Here is a 15,571-nt window from a genome sequence, read left to right on the forward strand (position 1 = left end):
TTATTTCAAAGCGAGGGCACATATTTCAGCCTTGTGGGAAAAAACGGACAAAGAGTTGAAATTCCACAAGGCAGTGACAAAAAGCTTACAGCACCTGGTATTCCCAGGCGGTCTCCCATCCAAGTACTAACCAGGCCCGACCCTGCTTAGCTTCCAAGATCGGACGAGATCAGGCGTACTCAGGCCGGTGTGGCCGCAAGCGAAAGGCAATCTCAAAAAGTGGATGAAATTGCATATACTGTAGCCATAATTTGTAGCACAGATTGTTGGATGAAATACAAACTAACCTTGCTTACTTATTTCAAAGCGAGGGCACATATTTCAGCCTTGTGGGAAAAAACGGACAAAGAGTTGAAATTCCACAAGGCAGTGACAAAAAGCTTACAGCACCTGGTATTCCCAGGCGGTCTCCCATTCAAGTACTAACCAGGCCCGACCCTGCTTAGCTTCCGAGATCGGACGAGATCAGGCGTACTCAGGCCGGTGTGGCCGTAAACGAGAAACTATCTCTTGGTGCACTATGTAAAGTCAAAGTGAGCCTGATTAACAGCTGTTGCATTTCCACCATTTAGATAAGCATCTTTGTGTCACTCAAAAAGTGGAAGAAATTGCATATACTGTAGCCATAATTTGTAGCACAGATTGTTGGATGAAATACAAACTAACCTTGCTTACTTATTTCAAAGCGAGGGCACATATTTAAGCCTTGTGGGAAAAAACGGACAAAGAGTTGAAATTCCACTGGGCAGTGACAAAAAGCTTACAGCACCTGGTATTCCCAGGCGGTCTCCCATCCAAGTACTAACCAGGCCCGACCCTGCTTAGCTTCCGAGATCGGACGAGATCAGGCGTACTCAGGCCGGTGTGGCCGTAAGCGAAAGGCAATCTCAAAAAATGGATGAAATTGCATATACTGTAGCCATAATTTGTAGCACAGATTGTTGGATGAAATACAAACTAACCTTGCTTACTTATTTCAAAGCGAGGGCACATATTTCAGCCTTGTGGGAAAAAACGGACAAAGAGTTGAAATTCCACAAGGCAGTGACAAAAAGCTTACAGCACCTGGTATTCCCAGGCGGTCTCCCATTCAAGTACTAACCAGGCCCGACCCTGCTTAGCTTCCGAGATCGGACGAGATCAGGCGTACTCAGGCCGGTGTGGCCGTAAGCGAGAAACTATCTCTTGGTGCACTATGTAAAGTCAAAGTGAGCCTGATTAACAGCTGTTGCATTTCCACCATTTAGATAAGCATCTTTGTGTCACTCAAAAAGTGGAAGAAATTGCATATACTGTAGCCATAATTTGTAGCACAGATTGTTGGATGAAATACAAACTAACCTTGCTTACTTATTTCAAAGCGAGGGCACATATTTCAGCCTTGTGGGAAAAAACGGACAAAGAGTTGAAATTCCACAAGGCAGTGACAAAAAGCTTACAGCACCTGGTATTCCCAGGCGGTCTCCCATTCAAGTACTAACCAGGCCCGACCCTGCTTAGCTTCCGAGATCGGACGAGATCAGGCGTACTCAGGCCGGTGTGGCCGTAAACGAGAAACTATCTCTTGGTGCACTATGTAAAGTCAAAGTGAGCCTGATTAACAGCTGTTGCATTTCCACCATTTAGATAAGCATCTTTGTGTCACTCAAAAAGTGGAAGAAATTGCATATACTGTAGCCATAATTTGTAGCACAGATTGTTGGATGAAATACAAACTAACCTTGCTTACTTATTTCAAAGCGAGGGCACATATTTAAGCCTTGTGGGAAAAAACGGACAAAGAGTTGAAATTCCACTGGGCAGTGACAAAAAGCTTACAGCACCTGGTATTCCCAGGCGGTCTCCCATCCAAGTACTAACCAGGCCCGACCCTGCTTAGCTTCCGAGATCGGACGAGATCAGGCGTACTCAGGCCGGTGTGGCCGTAAGCGAAAGGCAATCTCAAAAAATGGATGAAATTGCATATACTGTAGCCATAATTTGTAGCACAGATTGTTGGATGAAATACAAACTAACCTTGCTTACTTATTTCAAAGCGAGGGCACATATTTCAGCCTTGTGGGAAAAAACGGACAAAGAGTTGAAATTCCACAAGGCAGTGACAAAAAGCTTACAGCACCTGGTATTCCCAGGCGGTCTCCCATTCAAGTACTAACCAGGCCCGACCCTGCTTAGCTTCCGAGATCGGACGAGATCAGGCGTACTCAGGCCGGTGTGGCCGTAAGCGAGAAACTATCTCTTGGTGCACTATGTAAAGTCAAAGTGAGCCTGATTAACAGCTGTTGCATTTCCACCATTTAGATAAGCATCTTTGTGTCACTCAAAAAGTGGAAGAAATTGCATATACTGTAGCCATAATTTGTAGCACAGATTGTTGGATGAAATACAAACTAACCTTGCTTACTTATTTCAAAGCGAGGGCACATATTTCAGCCTTGTGGGAAAAAACGGACAAAGAGTTGAAATTCCACAAGGCAGTGACAAAAAGCTTACAGCACCTGGTATTCCCAGGCGGTCTCCCATCCAAGTACTAACCAGGCCCGACCCTGCTTAGCTTCCAAGATCGGACGAGATCAGGCGTACTCAGGCCGGTGTGGCCGCAAGCGAAAGGCAATCTCAAAAAGTGGATGAAATTGCATATACTGTAGCCATAATTTGTAGCACAGATTGTTGGATGAAATACAAACTAACCTTGCTTACTTATTTCAAAGCGAGGGCACATATTTCAGCCTTGTGGGAAAAAACGGACAAAGAGTTGAAATTCCACAAGGCAGTGACAAAAAGCTTACAGCACCTGGTATTCCCAGGCGGTCTCCCATCCAAGTACTAACCAGGCCCGACCCTGCTTAGCTTCCAAGATCGGACGAGATCAGGCGTACTCAGGCCGGTGTGGCCGCAAGCGAAAGGCAATCTCAAAAAGTGGATGAAATTGCATATACTGTAGCCATAATTTGTAGCACAGATTGTTGGATGAAATACAAACTAACCTTGCTTACTTATTTCAAAGCGAGGGCACATATTTCAGCCTTGTGGGAAAAAACGGACAAAGAGTTGAAATTCCACAAGGCAGTGACAAAAAGCTTACAGCACCTGGTATTCCCAGGCGGTCTCCCATTCAAGTACTAACCAGGCCCGACCCTGCTTAGCTTCCGAGATCGGACGAGATCAGGCGTACTCAGGCCGGTGTGGCCGTAAGCGAGAAACTATCTCTTGGTGCACTATGTAAAGTCAAAGTGAGCCTGATTAACAGCTGTTGCATTTCCACCATTTAGATAAGCATCTTTGTGTCACTCAAAAAGTGGAAGAAATTGCATATACTGTAGCCATAATTTGTAGCACAGATTGTTGGATGAAATACAAACTAACCTTGCTTACTTATTTCAAAGCGAGGGCACATATTTCAGCCTTGTGGGAAAAAACGGACAAAGAGTTGAAATTCCACAAGGCAGTGACAAAAAGCTTACAGCACCTGGTATTCCCAGGCGGTCTCCCATCCAAGTACTAACCAGGCCCGACCCTGCTTAGCTTCCAAGATCGGACGAGATCAGGCGTACTCAGGCCGGTGTGGCCGCAAGCGAAAGGCAATCTCAAAAAGTGGATGAAATTGCATATACTGTAGCCATAATTTGTAGCACAGATTGTTGGATGAAATACAAACTAACCTTGCTTACTTATTTCAAAGCGAGGGCACATATTTCAGCCTTGTGGGAAAAAACGGACAAAGAGTTGAAATTCCACAAGGCAGTGACAAAAAGCTTACAGCACCTGGTATTCCCAGGCGGTCTCCCATTCAAGTACTAACCAGGCCCGACCCTGCTTAGCTTCCGAGATCGGACGAGATCAGGCGTACTCAGGCCGGTGTGGCCGTAAACGAGAAACTATCTCTTGGTGCACTATGTAAAGTCAAAGTGAGCCTGATTAACAGCTGTTGCATTTCCACCATTTAGATAAGCATCTTTGTGTCACTCAAAAAGTGGAAGAAATTGCATATACTGTAGCCATAATTTGTAGCACAGATTGTTGGATGAAATACAAACTAACCTTGCTTACTTATTTCAAAGCGAGGGCACATATTTAAGCCTTGTGGGAAAAAACGGACAAAGAGTTGAAATTCCACTGGGCAGTGACAAAAAGCTTACAGCACCTGGTATTCCCAGGCGGTCTCCCATCCAAGTACTAACCAGGCCCGACCCTGCTTAGCTTCCGAGATCGGACGAGATCAGGCGTACTCAGGCCGGTGTGGCCGTAAGCGAAAGGCAATCTCAAAAAATGGATGAAATTGCATATACTGTAGCCATAATTTGTAGCACAGATTGTTGGATGAAATACAAACTAACCTTGCTTACTTATTTCAAAGCGAGGGCACATATTTCAGCCTTGTGGGAAAAAACGGACAAAGAGTTGAAATTCCACAAGGCAGTGACAAAAAGCTTACAGCACCTGGTATTCCCAGGCGGTCTCCCATTCAAGTACTAACCAGGCCCGACCCTGCTTAGCTTCCGAGATCGGACGAGATCAGGCGTACTCAGGCCGGTGTGGCCGTAAGCGAGAAACTATCTCTTGGTGCACTATGTAAAGTCAAAGTGAGCCTGATTAACAGCTGTTGCATTTCCACCATTTAGATAAGCATCTTTGTGTCACTCAAAAAGTGGAAGAAATTGCATATACTGTAGCCATAATTTGTAGCACAGATTGTTGGATGAAATACAAACTAACCTTGCTTACTTATTTCAAAGCGAGGGCACATATTTCAGCCTTGTGGGAAAAAACGGACAAAGAGTTGAAATTCCACAAGGCAGTGACAAAAAGCTTACAGCACCTGGTATTCCCAGGCGGTCTCCCATCCAAGTACTAACCAGGCCCGACCCTGCTTAGCTTCCAAGATCGGACGAGATCAGGCATACTCAGGCCGGTGTGGCCGCAAGCGAAAGGCAATCTCAAAAAGTGGATGAAATTGCATATACTGTAGCCATAATTTGTAGCACAGATTGTTGGATGAAATACAAACTAACCTTGCTTACTTATTTCAAAGCGAGGGCACATATTTCAGCCTTGTGGGAAAAAACGGACAAAGAGTTGAAATTCCACAAGGCAGTGACAAAAAGCTTACAGCACCTGGTATTCCCAGGCGGTCTCCCATTCAAGTACTAACCAGGCCCGACCCTGCTTAGCTTCCGAGATCGGACGAGATCAGGCGTACTCAGGCCGGTGTGGCCGTAAACGAGAAACTATCTCTTGGTGCACTATGTAAAGTCAAAGTGAGCCTGATTAACAGCTGTTGCATTTCCACCATTTAGATAAGCATCTTTGTGTCACTCAAAAAGTGGAAGAAATTGCATATACTGTAGCCATAATTTGTAGCACAGATTGTTGGATGAAATACAAACTAACCTTGCTTACTTATTTCAAAGCGAGGGCACATATTTAAGCCTTGTGGGAAAAAACGGACAAAGAGTTGAAATTCCACTGGGCAGTGACAAAAAGCTTACAGCACCTGGTATTCCCAGGCGGTCTCCCATCCAAGTACTAACCAGGCCCGACCCTGCTTAGCTTCCGAGATCGGACGAGATCAGGCGTACTCAGGCCGGTGTGGCCGTAAGCGAAAGGCAATCTCAAAAAATGGATGAAATTGCATATACTGTAGCCATAATTTGTAGCACAGATTGTTGGATGAAATACAAACTAACCTTGCTTACTTATTTCAAAGCGAGGGCACATATTTCAGCCTTGTGGGAAAAAACGGACAAAGAGTTGAAATTCCACAAGGCAGTGACAAAAAGCTTACAGCACCTGGTATTCCCAGGCGGTCTCCCATTCAAGTACTAACCAGGCCCGACCCTGCTTAGCTTCCGAGATCGGACGAGATCAGGCGTACTCAGGCCGGTGTGGCCGCAAGCGAAAGGCAATCTCAAAAAGTGGATGAAATTGCATATACTGTAGCCATAATTTGTAGCACAGATTGTTGGATGAAATACAAACTAACCTTGCTTACTTATTTCAAAGCGAGGGCACATATTTCAGCCTTGTGGGAAAAAACGGACAAAGAGTTGAAATTCCACAAGGCAGTGACAAAAAGCTTACAGCACCTGGTATTCCCAGGCGGTCTCCCATTCAAGTACTAACCAGGCCCGACCCTGCTTAGCTTCCGAGATCGGACGAGATCAGGCGTACTCAGGCCGGTGTGGCCGTAAGCGAGAAACTATCTCTTGGTGCACTATGTAAAGTCAAAGTGAGCCTGATTAACAGCTGTTGCATTTCCACCATTTAGATAAGCATCTTTGTGTCACTCAAAAAGTGGAAGAAATTGCATATACTGTAGCCATAATTTGTAGCACAGATTGTTGGATGAAATACAAACTAACCTTGCTTACTTATTTCAAAGCGAGGGCACATATTTAAGCCTTGTGGGAAAAAACGGACAAAGAGTTGAAATTCCACTGGGCAGTGACAAAAAGCTTACAGCACCTGGTATTCCCAGGCGGTCTCCCATCCAAGTACTAACCAGGCCCGACCCTGCTTAGCTTCCGAGATCGGACGAGATCAGGCGTACTCAGGCCGGTGTGGCCGTAAGCGAAAGGCAATCTCAAAAAATGGATGAAATTGCATATACTGTAGCCATAATTTGTAGCACAGATTGTTGGATGAAATACAAACTAACCTTGCTTACTTATTTCAAAGCGAGGGCACATATTTCAGCCTTGTGGGAAAAAACGGACAAAGAGTTGAAATTCCACAAGGCAGTGACAAAAAGCTTACAGCACCTGGTATTCCCAGGCGGTCTCCCATTCAAGTACTAACCAGGCCCGACCCTGCTTAGCTTCCGAGATCGGACGAGATCAGGCGTACTCAGGCCGGTGTGGCCGTAAGCGAGAAACTATCTCTTGGTGCACTATGTAAAGTCAAAGTGAGCCTGATTAACAGCTGTTGCATTTCCACCATTTAGATAAGCATCTTTGTGTCACTCAAAAAGTGGAAGAAATTGCATATACTGTAGCCATAATTTGTAGCACAGATTGTTGGATGAAATACAAACTAACCTTGCTTACTTATTTCAAAGCGAGGGCACATATTTCAGCCTTGTGGGAAAAAACGGACAAAGAGTTGAAATTCCACAAGGCAGTGACAAAAAGCTTACAGCACCTGGTATTCCCAGGCGGTCTCCCATTCAAGTACTAACCAGGCCCGACCCTGCTTAGCTTCCGAGATCGGACGAGATCAGGCGTACTCAGGCCGGTGTGGCCGTAAACGAGAAACTATCTCTTGGTGCACTATGTAAAGTCAAAGTGAGCCTGATTAACAGCTGTTGCATTTCCACCATTTAGATAAGCATCTTTGTGTCACTCAAAAAGTGGAAGAAATTGCATATACTGTAGCCATAATTTGTAGCACAGATTGTTGGATGAAATACAAACTAACCTTGCTTACTTATTTCAAAGCGAGGGCACATATTTAAGCCTTGTGGGAAAAAACGGACAAAGAGTTGAAATTCCACTGGGCAGTGACAAAAAGCTTACAGCACCTGGTATTCCCAGGCGGTCTCCCATCCAAGTACTAACCAGGCCCGACCCTGCTTAGCTTCCGAGATCGGACGAGATCAGGCGTACTCAGGCCGGTGTGGCCGTAAGCGAAAGGCAATCTCAAAAAATGGATGAAATTGCATATACTGTAGCCATAATTTGTAGCACAGATTGTTGGATGAAATACAAACTAACCTTGCTTACTTATTTCAAAGCGAGGGCACATATTTCAGCCTTGTGGGAAAAAACGGACAAAGAGTTGAAATTCCACAAGGCAGTGACAAAAAGCTTACAGCACCTGGTATTCCCAGGCGGTCTCCCATTCAAGTACTAACCAGGCCCGACCCTGCTTAGCTTCCGAGATCGGACGAGATCAGGCGTACTCAGGCCGGTGTGGCCGTAAGCGAGAAACTATCTCTTGGTGCACTATGTAAAGTCAAAGTGAGCCTGATTAACAGCTGTTGCATTTCCACCATTTAGATAAGCATCTTTGTGTCACTCAAAAAGTGGAAGAAATTGCATATACTGTAGCCATAATTTGTAGCACAGATTGTTGGATGAAATACAAACTAACCTTGCTTACTTATTTCAAAGCGAGGGCACATATTTCAGCCTTGTGGGAAAAAACGGACAAAGAGTTGAAATTCCACAAGGCAGTGACAAAAAGCTTACAGCACCTGGTATTCCCAGGCGGTCTCCCATCCAAGTACTAACCAGGCCCGACCCTGCTTAGCTTCCAAGATCGGACGAGATCAGGCGTACTCAGGCCGGTGTGGCCGCAAGCGAAAGGCAATCTCAAAAAGTGGATGAAATTGCATATACTGTAGCCATAATTTGTAGCACAGATTGTTGGATGAAATACAAACTAACCTTGCTTACTTATTTCAAAGCGAGGGCACATATTTCAGCCTTGTGGGAAAAAACGGACAAAGAGTTGAAATTCCACAAGGCAGTGACAAAAAGCTTACAGCACCTGGTATTCCCAGGCGGTCTCCCATCCAAGTACTAACCAGGCCCGACCCTGCTTAGCTTCCAAGATCGGACGAGATCAGGCGTACTCAGGCCGGTGTGGCCGCAAGCGAAAGGCAATCTCAAAAAGTGGATGAAATTGCATATACTGTAGCCATAATTTGTAGCACAGATTGTTGGATGAAATACAAACTAACCTTGCTTACTTATTTCAAAGCGAGGGCACATATTTCAGCCTTGTGGGAAAAAACGGACAAAGAGTTGAAATTCCACAAGGCAGTGACAAAAAGCTTACAGCACCTGGTATTCCCAGGCGGTCTCCCATTCAAGTACTAACCAGGCCCGACCCTGCTTAGCTTCCGAGATCGGACGAGATCAGGCGTACTCAGGCCGGTGTGGCCGTAAGCGAGAAACTATCTCTTGGTGCACTATGTAAAGTCAAAGTGAGCCTGATTAACAGCTGTTGCATTTCCACCATTTAGATAAGCATCTTTGTGTCACTCAAAAAGTGGAAGAAATTGCATATACTGTAGCCATAATTTGTAGCACAGATTGTTGGATGAAATACAAACTAACCTTGCTTACTTATTTCAAAGCGAGGGCACATATTTCAGCCTTGTGGGAAAAAACGGACAAAGAGTTGAAATTCCACAAGGCAGTGACAAAAAGCTTACAGCACCTGGTATTCCCAGGCGGTCTCCCATCCAAGTACTAACCAGGCCCGACCCTGCTTAGCTTCCAAGATCGGACGAGATCAGGCGTACTCAGGCCGGTGTGGCCGCAAGCGAAAGGCAATCTCAAAAAGTGGATGAAATTGCATATACTGTAGCCATAATTTGTAGCACAGATTGTTGGATGAAATACAAACTAACCTTGCTTACTTATTTCAAAGCGAGGGCACATATTTCAGCCTTGTGGGAAAAAACGGACAAAGAGTTGAAATTCCACAAGGCAGTGACAAAAAGCTTACAGCACCTGGTATTCCCAGGCGGTCTCCCATTCAAGTACTAACCAGGCCCGACCCTGCTTAGCTTCCGAGATCGGACGAGATCAGGCGTACTCAGGCCGGTGTGGCCGTAAACGAGAAACTATCTCTTGGTGCACTATGTAAAGTCAAAGTGAGCCTGATTAACAGCTGTTGCATTTCCACCATTTAGATAAGCATCTTTGTGTCACTCAAAAAGTGGAAGAAATTGCATATACTGTAGCCATAATTTGTAGCACAGATTGTTGGATGAAATACAAACTAACCTTGCTTACTTATTTCAAAGCGAGGGCACATATTTAAGCCTTGTGGGAAAAAACGGACAAAGAGTTGAAATTCCACTGGGCAGTGACAAAAAGCTTACAGCACCTGGTATTCCCAGGCGGTCTCCCATCCAAGTACTAACCAGGCCCGACCCTGCTTAGCTTCCGAGATCGGACGAGATCAGGCGTACTCAGGCCGGTGTGGCCGTAAGCGAAAGGCAATCTCAAAAAATGGATGAAATTGCATATACTGTAGCCATAATTTGTAGCACAGATTGTTGGATGAAATACAAACTAACCTTGCTTACTTATTTCAAAGCGAGGGCACATATTTCAGCCTTGTGGGAAAAAACGGACAAAGAGTTGAAATTCCACAAGGCAGTGACAAAAAGCTTACAGCACCTGGTATTCCCAGGCGGTCTCCCATTCAAGTACTAACCAGGCCCGACCCTGCTTAGCTTCCGAGATCGGACGAGATCAGGCGTACTCAGGCCGGTGTGGCCGTAAGCGAGAAACTATCTCTTGGTGCACTATGTAAAGTCAAAGTGAGCCTGATTAACAGCTGTTGCATTTCCACCATTTAGATAAGCATCTTTGTGTCACTCAAAAAGTGGAAGAAATTGCATATACTGTAGCCATAATTTGTAGCACAGATTGTTGGATGAAATACAAACTAACCTTGCTTACTTATTTCAAAGCGAGGGCACATATTTCAGCCTTGTGGGAAAAAACGGACAAAGAGTTGAAATTCCACAAGGCAGTGACAAAAAGCTTACAGCACCTGGTATTCCCAGGCGGTCTCCCATCCAAGTACTAACCAGGCCCGACCCTGCTTAGCTTCCAAGATCGGACGAGATCAGGCGTACTCAGGCCGGTGTGGCCGCAAGCGAAAGGCAATCTCAAAAAGTGGATGAAATTGCATATACTGTAGCCATAATTTGTAGCACAGATTGTTGGATGAAATACAAACTAACCTTGCTTACTTATTTCAAAGCGAGGGCACATATTTCAGCCTTGTGGGAAAAAACGGACAAAGAGTTGAAATTCCACAAGGCAGTGACAAAAAGCTTACAGCACCTGGTATTCCCAGGCGGTCTCCCATTCAAGTACTAACCAGGCCCGACCCTGCTTAGCTTCCGAGATCGGACGAGATCAGGCGTACTCAGGCCGGTGTGGCCGTAAACGAGAAACTATCTCTTGGTGCACTATGTAAAGTCAAAGTGAGCCTGATTAACAGCTGTTGCATTTCCACCATTTAGATAAGCATCTTTGTGTCACTCAAAAAGTGGAAGAAATTGCATATACTGTAGCCATAATTTGTAGCACAGATTGTTGGATGAAATACAAACTAACCTTGCTTACTTATTTCAAAGCGAGGGCACATATTTAAGCCTTGTGGGAAAAAACGGACAAAGAGTTGAAATTCCACTGGGCAGTGACAAAAAGCTTACAGCACCTGGTATTCCCAGGCGGTCTCCCATCCAAGTACTAACCAGGCCCGACCCTGCTTAGCTTCCGAGATCGGACGAGATCAGGCGTACTCAGGCCGGTGTGGCCGTAAGCGAAAGGCAATCTCAAAAAATGGATGAAATTGCATATACTGTAGCCATAATTTGTAGCACAGATTGTTGGATGAAATACAAACTAACCTTGCTTACTTATTTCAAAGCGAGGGCACATATTTCAGCCTTGTGGGAAAAAACGGACAAAGAGTTGAAATTCCACAAGGCAGTGACAAAAAGCTTACAGCACCTGGTATTCCCAGGCGGTCTCCCATTCAAGTACTAACCAGGCCCGACCCTGCTTAGCTTCCGAGATCGGACGAGATCAGGCGTACTCAGGCCGGTGTGGCCGCAAGCGAAAGGCAATCTCAAAAAGTGGATGAAATTGCATATACTGTAGCCATAATTTGTAGCACAGATTGTTGGATGAAATACAAACTAACCTTGCTTACTTATTTCAAAGCGAGGGCACATATTTCAGCCTTGTGGGAAAAAACGGACAAAGAGTTGAAATTCCACAAGGCAGTGACAAAAAGCTTACAGCACCTGGTATTCCCAGGCGGTCTCCCATTCAAGTACTAACCAGGCCCGACCCTGCTTAGCTTCCGAGATCGGACGAGATCAGGCGTACTCAGGCCGGTGTGGCCGTAAGCGAGAAACTATCTCTTGGTGCACTATGTAAAGTCAAAGTGAGCCTGATTAACAGCTGTTGCATTTCCACCATTTAGATAAGCATCTTTGTGTCACTCAAAAAGTGGAAGAAATTGCATATACTGTAGCCATAATTTGTAGCACAGATTGTTGGATGAAATACAAACTAACCTTGCTTACTTATTTCAAAGCGAGGGCACATATTTCAGCCTTGTGGGAAAAAACGGACAAAGAGTTGAAATTCCACAAGGCAGTGACAAAAAGCTTACAGCACCTGGTATTCCCAGGCGGTCTCCCATCCAAGTACTAACCAGGCCCGACCCTGCTTAGCTTCCAAGATCGGACGAGATCAGGCGTACTCAAGCCGGTGTGGCCGCAAGCGAAAGGCAATCTCAAAAAGTGGATGAAATTGCATATACTGTAGCCATAATTTGTAGCACAGATTGTTGGATGAAATACAAACTAACCTTGCTTACTTATTTCAAAGCGAGGGCACATATTTCAGCCTTGTGGGAAAAAACGGACAAAGAGTTGAAATTCCACAAGGCAGTGACAAAAAGCTTACAGCACCTGGTATTCCCAGGCGGTCTCCCATTCAAGTACTAACCAGGCCCGACCCTGCTTAGCTTCCGAGATCGGACGAGATCAGGCGTACTCAGGCCGGTGTGGCCGTAAACGAGAAACTATCTCTTGGTGCACTATGTAAAGTCAAAGTGAGCCTGATTAACAGCTGTTGCATTTCCACCATTTAGATAAGCATCTTTGTGTCACTCAAAAAGTGGAAGAAATTGCATATACTGTAGCCATAATTTGTAGCACAGATTGTTGGATGAAATACAAACTAACCTTGCTTACTTATTTCAAAGCGAGGGCACATATTTAAGCCTTGTGGGAAAAAACGGACAAAGAGTTGAAATTCCACTGGGCAGTGACAAAAAGCTTACAGCACCTGGTATTCCCAGGCGGTCTCCCATCCAAGTACTAACCAGGCCCGACCCTGCTTAGCTTCCGAGATCGGACGAGATCAGGCGTACTCAGGCCGGTGTGGCCGTAAGCGAAAGGCAATCTCAAAAAATGGATGAAATTGCATATACTGTAGCCATAATTTGTAGCACAGATTGTTGGATGAAATACAAACTAACCTTGCTTACTTATTTCAAAGCGAGGGCACATATTTCAGCCTTGTGGGAAAAAACGGACAAAGAGTTGAAATTCCACAAGGCAGTGACAAAAAGCTTACAGCACCTGGTATTCCCAGGCGGTCTCCCATTCAAGTACTAACCAGGCCCGACCCTGCTTAGCTTCCGAGATCGGACGAGATCAGGCGTACTCAGGCCGGTGTGGCCGTAAACGAGAAACTATCTCTTGGTGCACTATGTAAAGTCAAAGTGAGCCTGATTAACAGCTGTTGCATTTCCACCATTTAGATAAGCATCTTTGTGTCACTCAAAAAGTGGAAGAAATTGCATATACTGTAGCCATAATTTGTAGCACAGATTGTTGGATGAAATACAAACTAACCTTGCTTACTTATTTCAAAGCGAGGGCACATATTTCAGCCTTGTGGGAAAAAACGGACAAAGAGTTGAAATTCCACAAGGCAGTGACAAAAAGCTTACAGCACCTGGTATTCCCAGGCGGTCTCCCATCCAAGTACTAACCAGGCCCGACCCTGCTTAGCTTCCAAGATCGGACGAGATCAGGCGTACTCAGGCCGGTGTGGCCGCAAGCGAAAGGCAATCTCAAAAAGTGGATGAAATTGCATATACTGTAGCCATAATTTGTAGCACAGATTGTTGGATGAAATACAAACTAACCTTGCTTACTTATTTCAAAGCGAGGGCACATATTTCAGCCTTGTGGGAAAAAACGGACAAAGAGTTGAAATTCCACAAGGCAGTGACAAAAAGCTTACAGCACCTGGTATTCCCAGGCGGTCTCCCATTCAAGTACTAACCAGGCCCGACCCTGCTTAGCTTCCGAGATCGGACGAGATCAGGCGTACTCAGGCCGGTGTGGCCGTAAACGAGAAACTATCTCTTGGTGCACTATGTAAAGTCAAAGTGAGCCTGATTAACAGCTGTTGCATTTCCACCATTTAGATAAGCATCTTTGTGTCACTCAAAAAGTGGAAGAAATTGCATATACTGTAGCCATAATTTGTAGCACAGATTGTTGGATGAAATACAAACTAACCTTGCTTACTTATTTCAAAGCGAGGGCACATATTTAAGCCTTGTGGGAAAAAACGGACAAAGAGTTGAAATTCCACTGGGCAGTGACAAAAAGCTTACAGCACCTGGTATTCCCAGGCGGTCTCCCATCCAAGTACTAACCAGGCCCGACCCTGCTTAGCTTCCGAGATCGGACGAGATCAGGCGTACTCAGGCCGGTGTGGCCGTAAGCGAAAGGCAATCTCAAAAAATGGATGAAATTGCATATACTGTAGCCATAATTTGTAGCACAGATTGTTGGATGAAATACAAACTAACCTTGCTTACTTATTTCAAAGCGAGGGCACATATTTCAGCCTTGTGGGAAAAAACGGACAAAGAGTTGAAATTCCACAAGGCAGTGACAAAAAGCTTACAGCACCTGGTATTCCCAGGCGGTCTCCCATCCAAGTACTAACCAGGCCCGACCCTGCTTAGCTTCCGAGATCGGACGAGATCAGGCGTACTCAGGCCGGTGTGGCCGCAAGCGAAAAGCAAAATCTCAAAAAGTGGATGAAATTGCATATACTGTAGCCATAATTTGTAGCACAGATTGTTGGATGAAATACAAACTAACCTTGCTTACTTATTTCAAAGCGAGGGCACATATTTCAGCCTTGTGGGAAAAAACGGACAAAGAGTTGAAATTCCACAAGGCAGTGACAAAAAGCTTACAGCACCTGGTATTCCCAGGCGGTCTCCCATTCAAGTACTAACCAGGCCCGACCCTGCTTAGCTTCCGAGATCGGACGAGATCAGGCGTACTCAGGCCGGTGTGGCCGTAAGCGAGAAACTATCTCTTGGTGCACTATGTAAAGTCAAAGTGAGCCTGATTAACAGCTGTTGCATTTCCACCATTTAGATAAGCATCTTTGTGTCACTCAAAAAGTGGAAGAAATTGCATATACTGTAGCCATAATTTGTAGCACAGATTGTTGGATGAAATACAAACTAACCTTGCTTACTTATTTCAAAGCGAGGGCACATATTTAAGCCTTGTGGGAAAAAACGGACAAAGAGTTGAAATTCCACTGGGCAGTGACAAAAAGCTTACAGCACCTGGTATTCCCAGGCGGTCTCCCATCCAAGTACTAACCAGGCCCGACCCTGCTTAGCTTCCGAGATCGGACGAGATCAGGCGTACTCAGGCCGGTGTGGCCGTAAGCGAAAGGCAATCTCAAAAAATGGATGAAATTGCATATACTGTAGCCATAATTTGTAGCACAGATTGTTGGATGAAATACAAACTAACCTTGCTTACTTATTTCAAAGCGAGGGCACATATTTCAGCCTTGTGGGAAAAAACGGACAAAGAGTTGAAATTCCACAAGGCAGTGACAAAAAGCTTACAGCACCTGGTATTCCCAGGCGGTCTCCCATTCAAGTACTAACCAGGCCCGACCCTGCTTAGCTTCCGAGATCGGACGAGATCAGGCGTACTCAGGCCGGTGTGGCCGTAAACGAGAAACTA

At 45.2% G+C, this 15,571-nt stretch overlaps 47 non-coding genes across 47 annotated transcripts; all 47 read right to left on the reverse strand.

Annotated features, from left to right (window-relative positions):
* Positions 1-82: 82 nt before the first annotated feature.
* LOC118957170 lies at positions 83-201 on the reverse strand. The gene has a single exon (XR_005046487.1). It is a non-coding gene; the product is annotated as a 5S ribosomal RNA (ribosomal RNA).
* Positions 202-378: 177 nt separating this feature from the next.
* On the reverse strand, positions 379-497 carry LOC118957114. The gene has a single exon (XR_005046431.1). It is a non-coding gene; the product is annotated as a 5S ribosomal RNA (ribosomal RNA).
* Positions 498-757: 260 nt separating this feature from the next.
* LOC118957206 lies at positions 758-876 on the reverse strand. The gene has a single exon (XR_005046522.1). It is a non-coding gene; the product is annotated as a 5S ribosomal RNA (ribosomal RNA).
* A 177-nt stretch (positions 877-1,053) lies between these two features.
* On the reverse strand, positions 1,054-1,172 carry LOC118957035. The gene has a single exon (XR_005046352.1). It is a non-coding gene; the product is annotated as a 5S ribosomal RNA (ribosomal RNA).
* Positions 1,173-1,432: 260 nt separating this feature from the next.
* LOC118957115 lies at positions 1,433-1,551 on the reverse strand. Its single transcript, XR_005046432.1, has one exon. It is a non-coding gene; the product is annotated as a 5S ribosomal RNA (ribosomal RNA).
* Positions 1,552-1,811: 260 nt separating this feature from the next.
* LOC118957209 lies at positions 1,812-1,930 on the reverse strand. Its single transcript, XR_005046523.1, has one exon. It is a non-coding gene; the product is annotated as a 5S ribosomal RNA (ribosomal RNA).
* A 177-nt stretch (positions 1,931-2,107) lies between these two features.
* On the reverse strand, positions 2,108-2,226 carry LOC118957036. The gene has a single exon (XR_005046353.1). It is a non-coding gene; the product is annotated as a 5S ribosomal RNA (ribosomal RNA).
* A 260-nt stretch (positions 2,227-2,486) lies between these two features.
* On the reverse strand, positions 2,487-2,605 carry LOC118957171. Its single transcript, XR_005046488.1, has one exon. It is a non-coding gene; the product is annotated as a 5S ribosomal RNA (ribosomal RNA).
* A 177-nt stretch (positions 2,606-2,782) lies between these two features.
* LOC118957172 lies at positions 2,783-2,901 on the reverse strand. The gene has a single exon (XR_005046489.1). It is a non-coding gene; the product is annotated as a 5S ribosomal RNA (ribosomal RNA).
* Positions 2,902-3,078: 177 nt separating this feature from the next.
* On the reverse strand, positions 3,079-3,197 carry LOC118957037. Its single transcript, XR_005046354.1, has one exon. It is a non-coding gene; the product is annotated as a 5S ribosomal RNA (ribosomal RNA).
* Positions 3,198-3,457: 260 nt separating this feature from the next.
* On the reverse strand, positions 3,458-3,576 carry LOC118957174. Its single transcript, XR_005046491.1, has one exon. It is a non-coding gene; the product is annotated as a 5S ribosomal RNA (ribosomal RNA).
* Positions 3,577-3,753: 177 nt separating this feature from the next.
* On the reverse strand, positions 3,754-3,872 carry LOC118957116. Its single transcript, XR_005046433.1, has one exon. It is a non-coding gene; the product is annotated as a 5S ribosomal RNA (ribosomal RNA).
* A 260-nt stretch (positions 3,873-4,132) lies between these two features.
* On the reverse strand, positions 4,133-4,251 carry LOC118957211. Its single transcript, XR_005046525.1, has one exon. It is a non-coding gene; the product is annotated as a 5S ribosomal RNA (ribosomal RNA).
* Positions 4,252-4,428: 177 nt separating this feature from the next.
* On the reverse strand, positions 4,429-4,547 carry LOC118957038. The gene has a single exon (XR_005046355.1). It is a non-coding gene; the product is annotated as a 5S ribosomal RNA (ribosomal RNA).
* Positions 4,548-4,807: 260 nt separating this feature from the next.
* On the reverse strand, positions 4,808-4,926 carry LOC118957200. The gene has a single exon (XR_005046517.1). It is a non-coding gene; the product is annotated as a 5S ribosomal RNA (ribosomal RNA).
* A 177-nt stretch (positions 4,927-5,103) lies between these two features.
* On the reverse strand, positions 5,104-5,222 carry LOC118957118. Its single transcript, XR_005046435.1, has one exon. It is a non-coding gene; the product is annotated as a 5S ribosomal RNA (ribosomal RNA).
* A 260-nt stretch (positions 5,223-5,482) lies between these two features.
* On the reverse strand, positions 5,483-5,601 carry LOC118957212. The gene has a single exon (XR_005046526.1). It is a non-coding gene; the product is annotated as a 5S ribosomal RNA (ribosomal RNA).
* A 177-nt stretch (positions 5,602-5,778) lies between these two features.
* On the reverse strand, positions 5,779-5,897 carry LOC118957134. Its single transcript, XR_005046451.1, has one exon. It is a non-coding gene; the product is annotated as a 5S ribosomal RNA (ribosomal RNA).
* Positions 5,898-6,074: 177 nt separating this feature from the next.
* On the reverse strand, positions 6,075-6,193 carry LOC118957040. The gene has a single exon (XR_005046357.1). It is a non-coding gene; the product is annotated as a 5S ribosomal RNA (ribosomal RNA).
* A 260-nt stretch (positions 6,194-6,453) lies between these two features.
* LOC118957213 lies at positions 6,454-6,572 on the reverse strand. The gene has a single exon (XR_005046527.1). It is a non-coding gene; the product is annotated as a 5S ribosomal RNA (ribosomal RNA).
* A 177-nt stretch (positions 6,573-6,749) lies between these two features.
* LOC118957041 lies at positions 6,750-6,868 on the reverse strand. Its single transcript, XR_005046358.1, has one exon. It is a non-coding gene; the product is annotated as a 5S ribosomal RNA (ribosomal RNA).
* Positions 6,869-7,128: 260 nt separating this feature from the next.
* On the reverse strand, positions 7,129-7,247 carry LOC118957119. The gene has a single exon (XR_005046436.1). It is a non-coding gene; the product is annotated as a 5S ribosomal RNA (ribosomal RNA).
* Positions 7,248-7,507: 260 nt separating this feature from the next.
* On the reverse strand, positions 7,508-7,626 carry LOC118957214. Its single transcript, XR_005046528.1, has one exon. It is a non-coding gene; the product is annotated as a 5S ribosomal RNA (ribosomal RNA).
* Positions 7,627-7,803: 177 nt separating this feature from the next.
* On the reverse strand, positions 7,804-7,922 carry LOC118957042. Its single transcript, XR_005046359.1, has one exon. It is a non-coding gene; the product is annotated as a 5S ribosomal RNA (ribosomal RNA).
* Positions 7,923-8,182: 260 nt separating this feature from the next.
* Positions 8,183-8,301, reverse strand: LOC118957175. Its single transcript, XR_005046492.1, has one exon. It is a non-coding gene; the product is annotated as a 5S ribosomal RNA (ribosomal RNA).
* Positions 8,302-8,478: 177 nt separating this feature from the next.
* On the reverse strand, positions 8,479-8,597 carry LOC118957176. Its single transcript, XR_005046493.1, has one exon. It is a non-coding gene; the product is annotated as a 5S ribosomal RNA (ribosomal RNA).
* A 177-nt stretch (positions 8,598-8,774) lies between these two features.
* LOC118957043 lies at positions 8,775-8,893 on the reverse strand. Its single transcript, XR_005046360.1, has one exon. It is a non-coding gene; the product is annotated as a 5S ribosomal RNA (ribosomal RNA).
* Positions 8,894-9,153: 260 nt separating this feature from the next.
* On the reverse strand, positions 9,154-9,272 carry LOC118957177. The gene has a single exon (XR_005046494.1). It is a non-coding gene; the product is annotated as a 5S ribosomal RNA (ribosomal RNA).
* Positions 9,273-9,449: 177 nt separating this feature from the next.
* On the reverse strand, positions 9,450-9,568 carry LOC118957120. The gene has a single exon (XR_005046437.1). It is a non-coding gene; the product is annotated as a 5S ribosomal RNA (ribosomal RNA).
* A 260-nt stretch (positions 9,569-9,828) lies between these two features.
* On the reverse strand, positions 9,829-9,947 carry LOC118957215. Its single transcript, XR_005046529.1, has one exon. It is a non-coding gene; the product is annotated as a 5S ribosomal RNA (ribosomal RNA).
* A 177-nt stretch (positions 9,948-10,124) lies between these two features.
* LOC118957044 lies at positions 10,125-10,243 on the reverse strand. The gene has a single exon (XR_005046361.1). It is a non-coding gene; the product is annotated as a 5S ribosomal RNA (ribosomal RNA).
* A 260-nt stretch (positions 10,244-10,503) lies between these two features.
* LOC118957178 lies at positions 10,504-10,622 on the reverse strand. The gene has a single exon (XR_005046495.1). It is a non-coding gene; the product is annotated as a 5S ribosomal RNA (ribosomal RNA).
* A 177-nt stretch (positions 10,623-10,799) lies between these two features.
* Positions 10,800-10,918, reverse strand: LOC118957121. The gene has a single exon (XR_005046438.1). It is a non-coding gene; the product is annotated as a 5S ribosomal RNA (ribosomal RNA).
* Positions 10,919-11,178: 260 nt separating this feature from the next.
* LOC118957216 lies at positions 11,179-11,297 on the reverse strand. Its single transcript, XR_005046530.1, has one exon. It is a non-coding gene; the product is annotated as a 5S ribosomal RNA (ribosomal RNA).
* A 177-nt stretch (positions 11,298-11,474) lies between these two features.
* On the reverse strand, positions 11,475-11,593 carry LOC118957135. Its single transcript, XR_005046452.1, has one exon. It is a non-coding gene; the product is annotated as a 5S ribosomal RNA (ribosomal RNA).
* A 177-nt stretch (positions 11,594-11,770) lies between these two features.
* Positions 11,771-11,889, reverse strand: LOC118957045. Its single transcript, XR_005046362.1, has one exon. It is a non-coding gene; the product is annotated as a 5S ribosomal RNA (ribosomal RNA).
* Positions 11,890-12,149: 260 nt separating this feature from the next.
* Positions 12,150-12,268, reverse strand: LOC118957198. The gene has a single exon (XR_005046515.1). It is a non-coding gene; the product is annotated as a 5S ribosomal RNA (ribosomal RNA).
* Positions 12,269-12,445: 177 nt separating this feature from the next.
* Positions 12,446-12,564, reverse strand: LOC118957122. The gene has a single exon (XR_005046439.1). It is a non-coding gene; the product is annotated as a 5S ribosomal RNA (ribosomal RNA).
* Positions 12,565-12,824: 260 nt separating this feature from the next.
* LOC118957217 lies at positions 12,825-12,943 on the reverse strand. Its single transcript, XR_005046531.1, has one exon. It is a non-coding gene; the product is annotated as a 5S ribosomal RNA (ribosomal RNA).
* Positions 12,944-13,120: 177 nt separating this feature from the next.
* LOC118957123 lies at positions 13,121-13,239 on the reverse strand. Its single transcript, XR_005046440.1, has one exon. It is a non-coding gene; the product is annotated as a 5S ribosomal RNA (ribosomal RNA).
* Positions 13,240-13,499: 260 nt separating this feature from the next.
* On the reverse strand, positions 13,500-13,618 carry LOC118957179. The gene has a single exon (XR_005046496.1). It is a non-coding gene; the product is annotated as a 5S ribosomal RNA (ribosomal RNA).
* A 177-nt stretch (positions 13,619-13,795) lies between these two features.
* LOC118957124 lies at positions 13,796-13,914 on the reverse strand. Its single transcript, XR_005046441.1, has one exon. It is a non-coding gene; the product is annotated as a 5S ribosomal RNA (ribosomal RNA).
* Positions 13,915-14,174: 260 nt separating this feature from the next.
* LOC118957218 lies at positions 14,175-14,293 on the reverse strand. Its single transcript, XR_005046532.1, has one exon. It is a non-coding gene; the product is annotated as a 5S ribosomal RNA (ribosomal RNA).
* Positions 14,294-14,470: 177 nt separating this feature from the next.
* Positions 14,471-14,589, reverse strand: LOC118957063. Its single transcript, XR_005046380.1, has one exon. It is a non-coding gene; the product is annotated as a 5S ribosomal RNA (ribosomal RNA).
* Positions 14,590-14,768: 179 nt separating this feature from the next.
* LOC118957046 lies at positions 14,769-14,887 on the reverse strand. Its single transcript, XR_005046363.1, has one exon. It is a non-coding gene; the product is annotated as a 5S ribosomal RNA (ribosomal RNA).
* Positions 14,888-15,147: 260 nt separating this feature from the next.
* LOC118957219 lies at positions 15,148-15,266 on the reverse strand. Its single transcript, XR_005046533.1, has one exon. It is a non-coding gene; the product is annotated as a 5S ribosomal RNA (ribosomal RNA).
* Positions 15,267-15,443: 177 nt separating this feature from the next.
* LOC118957125 lies at positions 15,444-15,562 on the reverse strand. The gene has a single exon (XR_005046442.1). It is a non-coding gene; the product is annotated as a 5S ribosomal RNA (ribosomal RNA).
* Between the last annotated feature and the right edge of the window lie 9 nt (positions 15,563-15,571).

Source organism: Oncorhynchus mykiss, unplaced genomic scaffold (genome assembly GCF_013265735.2).
Source record: "Oncorhynchus mykiss isolate Arlee unplaced genomic scaffold, USDA_OmykA_1.1 un_scaffold_440, whole genome shotgun sequence".
NCBI classification, from domain to species: domain Eukaryota; kingdom Metazoa; phylum Chordata; class Actinopteri; order Salmoniformes; family Salmonidae; genus Oncorhynchus; species Oncorhynchus mykiss.